The sequence below is a fragment of the Nyctibius grandis genome (genome assembly GCF_013368605.1).
Source record: "Nyctibius grandis isolate bNycGra1 chromosome W unlocalized genomic scaffold, bNycGra1.pri SUPER_W_unloc_1, whole genome shotgun sequence".
Taxonomy (NCBI): domain Eukaryota; kingdom Metazoa; phylum Chordata; class Aves; order Nyctibiiformes; family Nyctibiidae; genus Nyctibius; species Nyctibius grandis.
This window is the reverse complement of record NW_027167472.1, coordinates 7,364,745-7,377,684: the sequence shown is the minus strand read 5'-3', so window position 1 is coordinate 7,377,684 and position 12,940 is coordinate 7,364,745.

Sequence of the window (12,940 nt, the reverse complement as noted above, 5' to 3'; positions counted from 1 at the left end):
AGAAGCTGATCATAGTGAAGAACTTTTAATACAAACTGAAATATATGTCATGATGAAAACACAAATAATGTAACAAAAACCAGTTCAAATACAACACTCACAAAATACAAAGGTAATATATGTCATTGAATCGAGCAAATTTTGTGAAAATTCCTGAAGACAGTTGGCCACTTCACATGCAAGGAAATCATCGTCCTGTAAAAGTGATAAGCAGATGCCTATAAAAAAAAGTGTTTATAAATAACTACTTTTATAATGGTATGTGTCCATTGTTCTCTTCCTTAACTATAAGGAATATGTAAAAGTGGTTCTGAACCTGTTGGTCCAATCTCTTTTCTGCATTCCTCCCAGCTCTTGATAGGCCTGCAAAACCTGCACAGGTCTCTGGCTACATGAATTTCAACCTTACACTGAAACAGACAAAGGAAATCTGTTCTTTTTGATCAATCACAGAATGAATTATATACATCTGATTCTATGCTCATTAAATCTTTATCATTTAGATAAGTGCAAAGTAAAAAAAAAAAATTACCTAATGAGAAGGAGACTTTTGCCCACACTACCACAGAAAACATAGCAGAAGCTTTTATTCCACGGAATTAAGAGGGGCAGCAACTGCTTGCTTTCATTACTTACATATCTGCATACAGCAATCAGGTCCCTTGACTTTTTCTTTAGCATGAAGAATAATACATCCTAAAGTGTTTTTCCCAAACTGTTTTCACACTGAAGTAAACAAAATCACCTCTATATTTAGAAGGAAATATGGGCTTGAATAAACCCACAGAATTTAGATAAGAAGGAAAAGCAACATCTTTGTCTAGAATAAAGTTTCATACACTATCTTGGACATAGACAGATATTGTTATTCATAGTGAATTCAAAATAGATTTAAGTGAGTAAAACTAGGGTATTAAGGATATAAAAATATTTATAAGATGATATTACAGTAGGAAGCAGGTAAATTTAACACAAATACATGCATGAATTAAGAGGTAATTATGCACTTGCTCTTGAAACTTAATACATTCCTCCTTTTCAGCATCCTCTCTCTTCTCCTTTTCAAGCTTTTTAAGTTCCTCCTTTTATTTCTTCTGCAAGGTATACCCTGCCAACACTAACTTCACATGGCACTGGTGCTGGCGTTTCTGTTGCTTTTTCTCCTTCTCTTCTACTTTTAGTTGTGACAGTTATCACATTGCAAATGCTATTGCTTTCCGTTTTCTCCATGCTTCAATTCCTGCCTGTGGTCTTTTCCTTTCTTCCGCTTTTTGCTTCTGAGCTTCTTCACGACAAAGACATTTTCTTGAGCATTTTTTCTGAATTCTCTTTCTCCTTCAAGATTTCTTCTTTTTCTTAATGCTCTGGGGACCCCCAGAGCTGGATGCAATACTCCAGGTGGGGTCTCACGAGAACGGAGTAGATATAGTGAAACAGTTCAATTTTAATTTTGAAAATTCTATTTCCAGAGGAAGATTACACTTACTAAGCAAATGAGAATTACATTAAGGAAATTCAGGCTTGAGTTTTTAAAACCATGGTTACAGAAATTCTATCCAAATGTCTTAACTATTACAAAGGTGCTTGGATATTCAATAAATTTTCTAAGTCATCTGTAAATCTCAAAAGAATATTCCCCTTTAAGTGGCAATTTTTCACACCATGTCAACACAAAGTAACTGAAAATTCCTGCTTTCTCTAAATTGTACTTTTCTATATACACACACATCCATATTGTCTGCAAAGCTTTGGTAGCCTATAAACATATTAAAATAACTGGGTCTTTATTTTTTGTGTGAATGCAGGTATTTCTTTTACACTTTCATTCGCTGCAATAAAAACAGATTACAGAAGTGTTATAAGCATATATACTGTATGCTCATGATACAAAGTAACGGCCCCTCCAACAGACAGTATCAATCACTACAGTATCTAGACAGTGTACAAATTTTATCTCCTCTTCCTTTTCCATGCAAACATTTCAACATGTGTGGGTAGTGATACCCTGTTGAGCCGGCCTTGTATCCTTGTAAGATAAATTGCTTGTGAAGTTTGTGAAACCAGCCTTGGGACTGTTGCCAAATCAGCACTCTCTAACTAACAGACTCTGTAACAAGAAGATAAGAAGGGGCCACATCTCCTGGTAAGGAGCTAAGAAGACACTGTGGCAAGATGGGCAACCAGCAATGACTGTGCATGCTCTTTCCTAGAGTTCAACTAAAGGACATAGTGTAAAGATCACCAAAGAACACTAGAGACCCTTCTAAGACCACCATGAGACCACTACTTGTTAACTTTGCGCATGTGTAATAAGTATGCAAGTATTAAGATGAGTTCCCAGAAGTGACTACCTCTTTCTGAGAAATGTAATGAATATGTATGATTATACCAGATAAAAGAACCTGTTCCTTTGTTTTCGGGTGAACACGCTGGGTGGAGCGATCCCCCGCGTTCCCGGCGCCCAAATAAAGAATGCCTGCTTTCTAAATCTCCAAACTGAGTCTTAGAAAGTTCCTTTACGCCGGCTTTTACAGTAACAGTAGCATACTGTTTTTCCAAATACAGGATTTCAGCAACCCAAGAGGTGTATAAAACTTTGTGCTCTACCCTACTACCTTACTAGCAAACTACAAAATATTTCAATAAAATTAAATTAAACACAGAAGATTCAGAATCAAGTATGAGATCACATAAACAAATTATTACAAGGCATACTCACAAAGGCCGAGATGAAGTTTCACATGGGAGTTTTTGAGGGCCTAACAGATCTTTGTTCACCATACATACTTGTTTTTTTTTAATGTAAAACAAATACAATTTGTTCAAATTTTAAGTGCACTAGAATTCACTTTATCTCCTAATCTGCTCTAGGCTCCATGGAATTATTTCAAGCTTGTCACGATACAACTCATCACATATTAAATTTTACCTATGCATAACAATATATGCTTCACATGCTAATTCAACTAACACACCTGGGCCCAAATAACAGGGTTTCTTTGAGGGGATATCATTTAGAAGAACTAGACATTCCAGACAAAAAAAGAAAATATTACTTTTTTTGCATATAAAGAGGTAACAATTTAAAAGGGAAGTCATTAAATTTGTAGAAACTGGTCCTGTGACAATTTTATGCCACAAAGTAGAACTGAAATGTTTTTTTCTGAAAGGAAAAGATTACAACAAGTTTTAAAGGTTTTGTAAGATAGTTGCTAATGCTTCCAAAATTTGTATGGATGGGAGAAAGTCTTTTGTGATTAAAGTAAGACTAATCAATGGCTCCATTACACATATGTACACCCTTGTATTGAGCTAGATAACCTTGAGCAGGGCGTAGGTTTTTGGAGGGTTTGTTTTTTTAAGATATTTTTCAAAATTATCTAACAACATTCCTTTCCTTTACCAAATTATATAAAAAATGATCATATGCACTTGAAGGAGGACTCTTTTTTTTTTTTTTCTAAAGTAACTTTAAATTTCAAACTTACATAAGCAAAGATGAACCCTCCTCAGAAGCTCCCAACTGCTTTTTCTGGCATAGGCATTTGAATTATTGAAAGAAAAGAAAAAAAACACCCACAAAAACACACACAAAAAAACCCCAACAACAAAAAAGCCCTCTTCAAGAATATCTAGAAACATAGTACATTCCAACTGCAAAATTCTACTTTTGTACCCTTGAGACTACAGAAGTGAATGTTTCAGGTAAAATAATCTCATCTCCCCCCAATAAAATGTTTTCAAGTACAAAAGTGCACTTTTTTTTTCTGAATGGAAATGAAATGCAAGAAAAATACCTGAACTACAAGACTGCTGACTTTTAAGTTTCTTGACTTATGTTGGATGTCAAAGGCATTTAAACATTATGTGTATTTAATAGAAAAACCTGTTGTGAAACTGCCTCTGCTACGTAGGACAAAGTAATTCAGACATTGTGTAAAAGTCTACTCTGAATTTATCAAAGACACTGTAGTCAAAGCAACTGATTTTTAATGGGCACCTTCGTGCTTGGTTAAAATAAGCTGCTGCTTAAGTTCTGTGCTATGAATAAAGCTACTTTCAGTTAAATTGATCTATTTCTGCTTCATAGACACTGCAGACCAAAGGAATAGCAGCAGCAACTAATCAAACTCTCAGGCTAGTCATAAAAGACAAACAAAAAAAACCCCAAAAACATTGCTGCTATCATCTCAAACCATGAGCTTCATGGGCCAAGGACACATAGGTAACCAAAATTAAGTTATTTTAAGAGAGACAGCAGTTACATCTCAAAAACGAGCAACAAGAAAGGTGTTAAACTGCCTATGGATTGTGAAACACTTAGACTAAACATCCACAGGAAATAAATGTGACCCACTAAGGTTATGTCTACATTACAGAGTAATGCAGTGCAACAGGAATCCATCTGGAGATCAGAACAGTTAGTGCTGAAGTCCCGGTGCCCACACTATGTGCATTTCAGAATTTGTGCTAGCTGTAGTCTGGCTTCATGGACTAAAGGCCCATTAATGGATGAGTGCATTCAGGGTGCACCTTCTGGTTTAGTTTTATTCAAAATTAATCCCGTTTGTTTCTCTCTCTCTGTGGAGCAAGCACATTAAAGTACCCTTATAAAGTGCTCTCCTGATCTGAACTAAACCACTGATTGTGGTGGGTTGACCCTGGCTGGATGCCAGGTGCCCACCAAAGCTGCTCTATCACTCCCCCTCCTCAACAGGACAGGGGGAGAAAATATAACGAAAGGCTGGTGGGTCGAGATAAGGACAGGGAGAGATCACTCACCAATTACCGTCACGGGCAAAACAGACTCAACTTGGGGAAATCAGTTTAATTTATTAACAAACAAATCAGAGAAGGGTAATGAGAACTAAAACCAAATCTTAAAACACCTTCCCCCTACCCCTCCCTTCTTCCCAGGCTTAACTTTACTCCCAATTTTCTCTACCTCCTCCCCCCAAGTGGCACAGGGGGACTGGGAATGGGGGTTGCAGTCAGTTCATCACACGCTGTCTCTGCCACTCCTTCCTCCTCAGGGGGAGGACTCCTCACGCTCTTCCCGTGCTCCAGCATGGGGTCCCTCTCACAGGAGACAGTCCTCCATGAACTTCTCCAGTGTGAGTCCTTCCCACGGGCTGCAGTTCTTCATGAACTGCTCCAGCATGGGTCCTTTCCACGGGGTGCAGTCCTTCAGGAACAGACTGCTCCAGCGTGGCTCCCCCATGGGGTCACAAATCCTGCCAGAAAACCTGCTCCAGCGTGGGCTCCTCTCTCTCCATGGATCCACAGGTCCTGCCAGGAGCCTGCTCCAGCATGGGCTTCCCACGGAGTCACAGCCTCCTTTGGGCACATCCACCTTCTCCAGCGTGGGGTCCTCCACGGGCTGCAGGGTGGATATCTGCTCCACCGTTAACCTCCACGGGTTGCAGGGGGACAGCCTGCCTCACCATGGTCTTCACCCACAGGCTGCAGGGGAATCTCTGCTCTGGCGCCTGGAGCGCCTCCTCCCCCTCCTTCTTCACTCACCTTGGTGTCTGCAGAGTTGTTTCACTCACATATTCCCACTCTTCTCTCCAGCTGCAATTGCCGTTGTGCAGCATTTTCCCCTTCTTAAATATGTTATCACAGAGGTGCTACTACCTTCACTGATTGGCTCAGCCTTGGCCAGCAGCAGGTCCATCTTGGAGCCAGCTGGCATTGGCTCTGTCAGACATAGGGGAAGCTTTTAGCAGCTTCTCACAGAAGCCACCGCTGTAGCCCCCCTGCTATCAAAACCTTGCCACGCAAACCCAATACACTGATGCAGACATACTCTGAGAACCCAACTATGGGGATATGGCCAGGTCCTGTTGCCTCTATACACTTCATCCTTTGTGATAATTACTGTTTTCAGGACACATAGGGACCAGATTAATTTGGCTTTCAGCAATGGAGTAAAACAGTCCCGCTCTATGAAAGCTGCCATCGTGGTCTTCACAACCTGAGTCTTCCTTAAAAGAATTAACACTAAGGATGCAAGGTGGGGGAAAGCTTTCAAACATTTACATCTGGTTCAGTGACCTGAAAATGTTCCATAACACATTACCCAGAACAACTATTTAAACTTAATTCATAGCTATCAACAGTTTTTGCTGACCACTGCAGAGAAGGCTAAAAAGCTACCTATGCTGCAAAAATGTAGGCAAGATCTTTCCAAATACTAAAGAGTGCTACCAAACATACTGCTACACAGGCAGAGTCAGACTTTCAAAAAGCTTTTTTCTCACTTGGCATCAGTATTATAAACATGGATTGTTTCAGCCTTGAGAGAGTACAGCATTGTATTGGGAACAAAAAACAGACCTTTTTTTTTTCCAAGTGAAAACATACGTTACCTCCCGCACTCTTACAAAGAAGTTCTAGGCACTGGCTTTCAATCTAGCCCCTAAAACTGATTTGTAACACTTTATAAATAGATTGAAAAGACCTGGGCCTGTCTGAAACTGTAAGGAGACTGTTAACCCCTAATTTTGAAAGCTATTTTAAACTCAAATAACACTAAACATGAGAGACCAAAGAATCTGGAGCCATTTCAGAAAATGATTGTTTTCTAATTTGAAACAATTCATGCTTAAATGCACTGATAAAAGTGGCACTCTTAGCCTTCATTTACAGTTAAGGCTTGTTAAGACTGTGCATGGGGAGTTGGTCAAGGTGATATGGTTGTGCTTCATTTTTGCTACCATCCCAAAGAGCTGCATAGACACTACAATCAAACACTAAAAGGATAATGGTAAAAAAAATGAGAGAACAAATGAACTATCCTGGTAACATTTAGTAAAGTTGGGAGGATCTAACATATCCCCTGCTTTTTTTCTATTATCTTAAAGTGTCTCTAGTGATAGAAGATATTTGGCTAGCTCCAGTATTGCACCTTCTCAGAGTCCAAAAATTAAATCACTGTAGCAGTGTGAAATAAATAACTGCCAACACAAATCCAAAAAGTTAACAGGTTTCTTTTATTTTGAAAGACACAGATTTAATTGACCATTTTTTAATGACAAATAAAGAAAAACAACAAGACTACTAAACATAATTCAAAGTTATCACAGTGGATTTTCAAGTATTTCTTTCTTTGAGTCATTTCAGAACATTTTAGGGGAACAACTCTGGAAATATTTTAAACCTTTGTATGCCAATAAATCAAAGCAGATCTGATCCCTTTAATACAGATGCAATAAAAAGTATTATGATGCTTGAATAAAAAGCACATCCCTCTGCAAACAGTTTTCCAGATATAACCACCTTGTAATTAATTTCCACAGGTTACATGATTCTACACTTTGTTCCTTCTACAGATTGACTAACAGGTTATGAGACACTGATGGGCTGCAAAGCATTTCCTGAAAAGAGAATATTTATGCCTGAAGCATGTACTATTGGAAATTGAGTATTAAATTAAAACACCAGATAGTGCTGGCAAGCTACAATGATGCTTTGCAGTTCTTTCGAACTTTTCATCTTCAAAGGGCTTTACAAGATCTCAGAACTATATGCAAAACTCATTCTTCAAGCTTTATGCACTGGGGAAGGTTTGAAAAAGTTTCCCAAAAGTATGTACTCCTTTTAATGTACTACATGGCACGGCATTGACCCAGACCTTTGGGAAAACATGACTGATACTTTAAGCTTTATTTTTTAATAAAGTATCCCAATAAGTCACCAGTAGAGATCCCAAATTGTTTTAAGTTTTGTTTTAAGCAGAAGTTTTCCTTCTTTCCTTCAAGCTCAGTTGGAGGTAGGATTGCCACTGAGGTGAATTCCAATTAAAACAGATGATGAATTCATCTTACTACTACAATTGAAGTTCACCGCAGACATCACTGAAGCACGGAATCAAACTCTATAACTCATTAGAGGGTTATAAAGCAGGTATGTTTATTACAGCACTGGGTGCAAGGGGGATCTCTCCTCCAAACTTGCACACCGGACCACAAAGGAAGCATCCATTTATCACATAAAATATGCATATTCATTAACATGGGCTGGGTTATTACGATTAGTTCTGGGAATAGGTGTGACTATGGTAATTATTTCCAGGAACTCATTATCATAAGTCTCCTCCTTCTGGTGGTCATCTATGGGGGTCTTCAGGATGAAGGCTTGTAGTCTTCTTCACTGTGTACTTTTCACCTTTGTCCTAGAATGCTGAGTTGGCTGAGCTTCTAAACCGCAAGACCAGTTCTAACCCATTTGTGTACCAGCAGTTCCTCCTACCTGTACATTTTAGCTTGTTAGCAGAGTTTAGGGCCTCTTGTTATCTGGTTGCTATGCCGACAAATGTTTTATCTCCTTGCCTCCCTTTTCATCCCAAGATGTTTTAATTCTTGGCCTGTTTTCCCCTATCACCACCTCTAGTGTAAAAGGGGATAAATACCAAAGCAAACCAAGAGAGAGATTACCTTGTCTGTCACACACTGCTGTAGCACCTGACGTAGAGACATACAAAATTGTCTTTATAATTATTTTTTCCCTTGCTATAAAGCATAACTTCTAAATATTACTACTATGAATACTTGGCTGGCAAGAAGAGGCATTAAGCGGTTATTACTCTAGTGTAGATTAACATTCCCACGAGCTACTCAGAAACGTAAAGCTGTGCTGTTAGAGTAAATAAAAATGAGGTCAAAACAAGATGCTGTACTGCCTTCATAATCAAGCTAGTTCAAGCATTTTTACACTCATCTACAGTCATAACCATATCAGATGTCCATCCTCGCTTTCAATTTTGTATCCCAGTATTCATAAACTCATATCTAAAATTTTCTTGTTATCTGTCCTCTAGAAAAATCAAATACTTGGTCATAATTTAGGTCTCCTTCAGATGTTTCATCCACTCCTCACTAAAGAGAGCTGCCTTTTCATTCTCAAACACAGCACAGAACTTCTGTATCTTTTTCACAATCCTTCCTGCACACTAGCCCCCATTTCCATCTTCCAATGCTATCAGGCCTTCTGTATCATCTTTAGCAGCCTCTGTTCACCTCCTTTCTCCCCTGTATTAAGGGCAATTTCTTTTCCTATACAGACTTAATTCTCTTGAACCTCAGTTCCATGGGCTTAAAAACATCCTCTCTTATAGTCTTCCACCACAGACTGGGATGAGCAGAGCCTTGCCTATGTTTGAATGGATACCAGGTACAATCAAACACCCCATGTTTCATCAAAGGAAAAGGAATACTGAAGAACAGCATGTGCTGTACCACCTGATACAGAGCTGTTCTGCCTTTCACTTCCAGGTCCACAGACAGTTGTTGACCTGGAGAAGTTTCCCCTCCCCAGTTACAGATCAGAGGAATGCACTGAGACAAGCCACAATTTGTATGTCACTGCCCCCAGAAACACAAGCAGTACCATTTTAAGAGTACTGCATGTTTTTTAAAATCTCTGCAATTGTTTCAGTATACTAACAGTGCAAAAAACCCTGTTTCCCAGATTTTCCACAATTCTGTAGTTAACATTATAAAAAAGACACACGATCATTTAATGCCTAATTGAAAATCTTTTTCCCCCCCACACTTAACTAACCTTGGATGGATTGAATGGCATCCCTAAATATGAAGAGCCTCTGAATCCACAGCGATTCAAATTTGAGCCTAGAAAAGGAAGAAAAATAGAGTCAACTAATTTGCTTTGCTGAAACATTCATTATAAACCATAATTCTCCAGTCAAGATCAAAACCTGTTAGTTCAACACCATTCGCAGCATTACCAGCATTTGTATGTATCCTTTCAGTATATTTCCAAGCTCAGCTTGTTATCATTATGAAATGGAAAAAAAATTAAAATAAATAAATAAATAAAAAAACCCAAAGAAAACCACAAGCAAACTGGGTCCTGGTGTAATGACAAAGCAACTAATTTTTTATTTGGTGGAAATATATTGTTCATATCAGCATACAATTGTCTTCCATGCTCTCAAAAATCTTTAAAAAATGACTCCCCTGGAAAAGTGCTCAGAGTTCACAGAATCACAGAATCACAGAATGTTAGGGATTGGAAGGGACCTCGAAAGATCATCTAGTCCAATCCCCCTGCCGGAGCAGGATTGCCTAGACCATATCACACAGGAACGCGTCCAGGCGGGTTTTGAATGTCTCCAGAGAAGGAGACTCCACACCCTCTCTGGGCAGCCTGTGCCAGTGTTCGGTCACCCTCACCGTAAAGAAGTTTTTCCTCGTATTTACGTGGAACCTCCTGTGTTCCAGCTTGCACCCATTGCCCCTTGTCCTGTCAAGGGATGTCACTGAGAAGAGCCTGGCTCCATCCTCATGACACTTGCCCTTTACATATTTATAAACATTAATGAGGTCACCCCTCAGTCTCCTCTTCTCCAAGCTAAAGAGACCCAGCTCCCTCAGCCTCTCCTCATAAGGGAGATGTTCCACCCCCTTAATCATCTTCGTGGCTCTGCGCTGGACTCTCTCTAGCAGTTCCCTGTCCTTCTTGAACTGAGGGGCCCAGAACTGGACACAATATTCCAGATGCGGCCTCACCAGGGCAGAGTAGAGGGGGAGGAGAACCTCTCTCGACCTGCTAACCACACCCCTTCTAATACACCCCAGGATGCCATTGGCCTTCTTGGCCACAAGGGCACACTGCTGGCTCATGGTCATCCTGTTGTCCACTAGGACCCCCAGGTCCCTTTCCCCTCTGCTGCTCTCCAACAGGTTTGTCCCCAACTTGTACTCATACATGGGGTTGTTCTTGCCCAGATGCAGGACTCTACACTTGCCCTTGTTATATTTCATTAAATTTCTCCCCGCCCAACTCTCCAGCCTGTCCAGGTCTCTCTGAATGGCTGCGCAGCCTTCCGGTGTGTCAGCCACTCCTCCCAGTTTTGTGTCATCAGCGAACTTGCTGACAGTGCACTCTATTCCCTCATCCAAGTCATTAATGAATATATTGAATAGTACTGGTCCCAGTACTGACCCTTGAGGGACTCCGCTAGACACAGGCCTCCAACTGGACTCTGTCCCATTGACCACCACTCTCTGGCTTCTTTCCTTCAGCCAGTTCACAATCCACCTCACTACCCGATCATCCAGACCACACTTCCTCAGTTTAGCTGCGAGGATGCCGTGGGAGACCGTGTCAAACGCTTTACTGAAATCGAGATAGACCACATCCACAGCTTTACCATCATCTATCCACCGGGTTATGTCCTCATAAAAGGCTATCAAGTTGGTTAAGCATGACTTCCCCTTGGTGAAGCCATGCTGAGTGCCCCTAATGATCCCCCTATCCTTGATGTGCCTAGAGACAGCACCAAGAACAAGTTGTTCCATCACCTTTCCGGGGATGGAGGTGAGGCTGACCGGTCTATAGTTACCCGGGTCCTCCTTCTTGCCCTTTTTGAAGACTGGAGTGACATTCGCTTTCCTCCAGTCCTCAGGCACCTCTCCCGTTGCCCACGACTTAGCAAAGATGATGGAGAGTGGCCTAGCAATGACTTCCGCCAGCTCCCTCAGCACCCGCGGGTGCATCCCATCAGGGCCCATGGATTTATGGACGTCCAGATTGCTTAATTGGTCCCTGACCCAGCCCTCATCAACCAAGACAGATTCCTCCTCTATCCTGACTTCTTCTGGGGCCTCAGGGGTCCGGGGCTCCTCAGGACAGCCTCCAGCAGTATAGACAGAGGCAAAGAAGGCATTCAGTAACTCCGCCTTCTTTTTATCCTCTGTCTCCAGGACCCCCACCTCATTCATCAGTGGGCCTACGTTGCCTCTAGTGTTGGTTTTACCTGCAATGTATTTGAAGAAGCCCTTTCTGTTGTCCTTGACCTCTCTTGCAAGGTTTAATTCCAAGGAGGCCTTAGCTTTCCTAGTTGCCTCCCTACATCCTCTGACAACAGACTTATATTCCTCCCGAGTGGCCAGCCCCTCCTTCCATGATCTGTACACCCTCTTCTTCCACTTGAGTTTGCCCAGCAGTTCCCTGTTTAACCATGCAGGTCTCCTGGTACCCTTCCTTGACTTCCTACCTGCTGGGATGCTCTGACCTTGAGCTCGGAAGAAGCAGTCCTTGAATGCTAACCAACTATCTTGGGCCCCCCTTACCTTCTAGTACCCTGTCCCATGGGATTTCCCCTAGCAATTGCTTGAAAAGGCCAAAGTTGGCCCTCCTGAAGTCCAGGGTTGTGATTCTGCTAGCTATTCTGGTCCTGCCACATGAGATCCTGAACTCTACCATCTTGTGGTCACTACAACCAAGGCTGCCCTCAACCTTCACCGCTTCAACCAGACCCTCCTTGTTAGTGAGGATAAGATCCAGCAACGCTCCTCTCCTAGTTGGCTCATCCACCATTTGCATTGGAGTCCGAAAAAAAAAAAAAAGTTGCCCCTGTATGTATTAGACAGGGGTAATTATGTTCATTAGTTAAAAGGTTTAAGACCAGATTCTCATAAGAAGGAGTGTTGGGGCCTGGGTCGTGGAAGAACTATAGAGAGGACATACGAGTACACTGTTGTGTACGTGCTGAGGCAGCATGAGACAGCAAGAAAGTATAAGGATGTGGCTTTGCTCATGCTCATAGCAAGTATCCATTTGGAACAGCAGAAGAGGCGCGTGGACAGAGCGTGCACAGTGCTTGCAGCCAATAGCTTAAGGCGTGGTCGCGAGATAAGGAAGTATGTATGCTATAAAAGAGCTGTGTTAACTGCAATAAAGTGACTATTAGAGCATCACATTGGTGTGCTGTAGTCCGTTCCTCGCATGGACCCGAACATTGTGGTGACCCCGACGTGATCTTCGCAACGGAGAAGAAGGGGACCAGACGAAAATGCGAGTGTGACTGCCGTGCCGGCGGAGGTAAGCCGGACCGTTCGAGATGGGAATCGTAGGCCTACGTGACATACGGCAGGATGGGTGGTGCAGCATCTGCACTGGAAAAGGCGGCGGC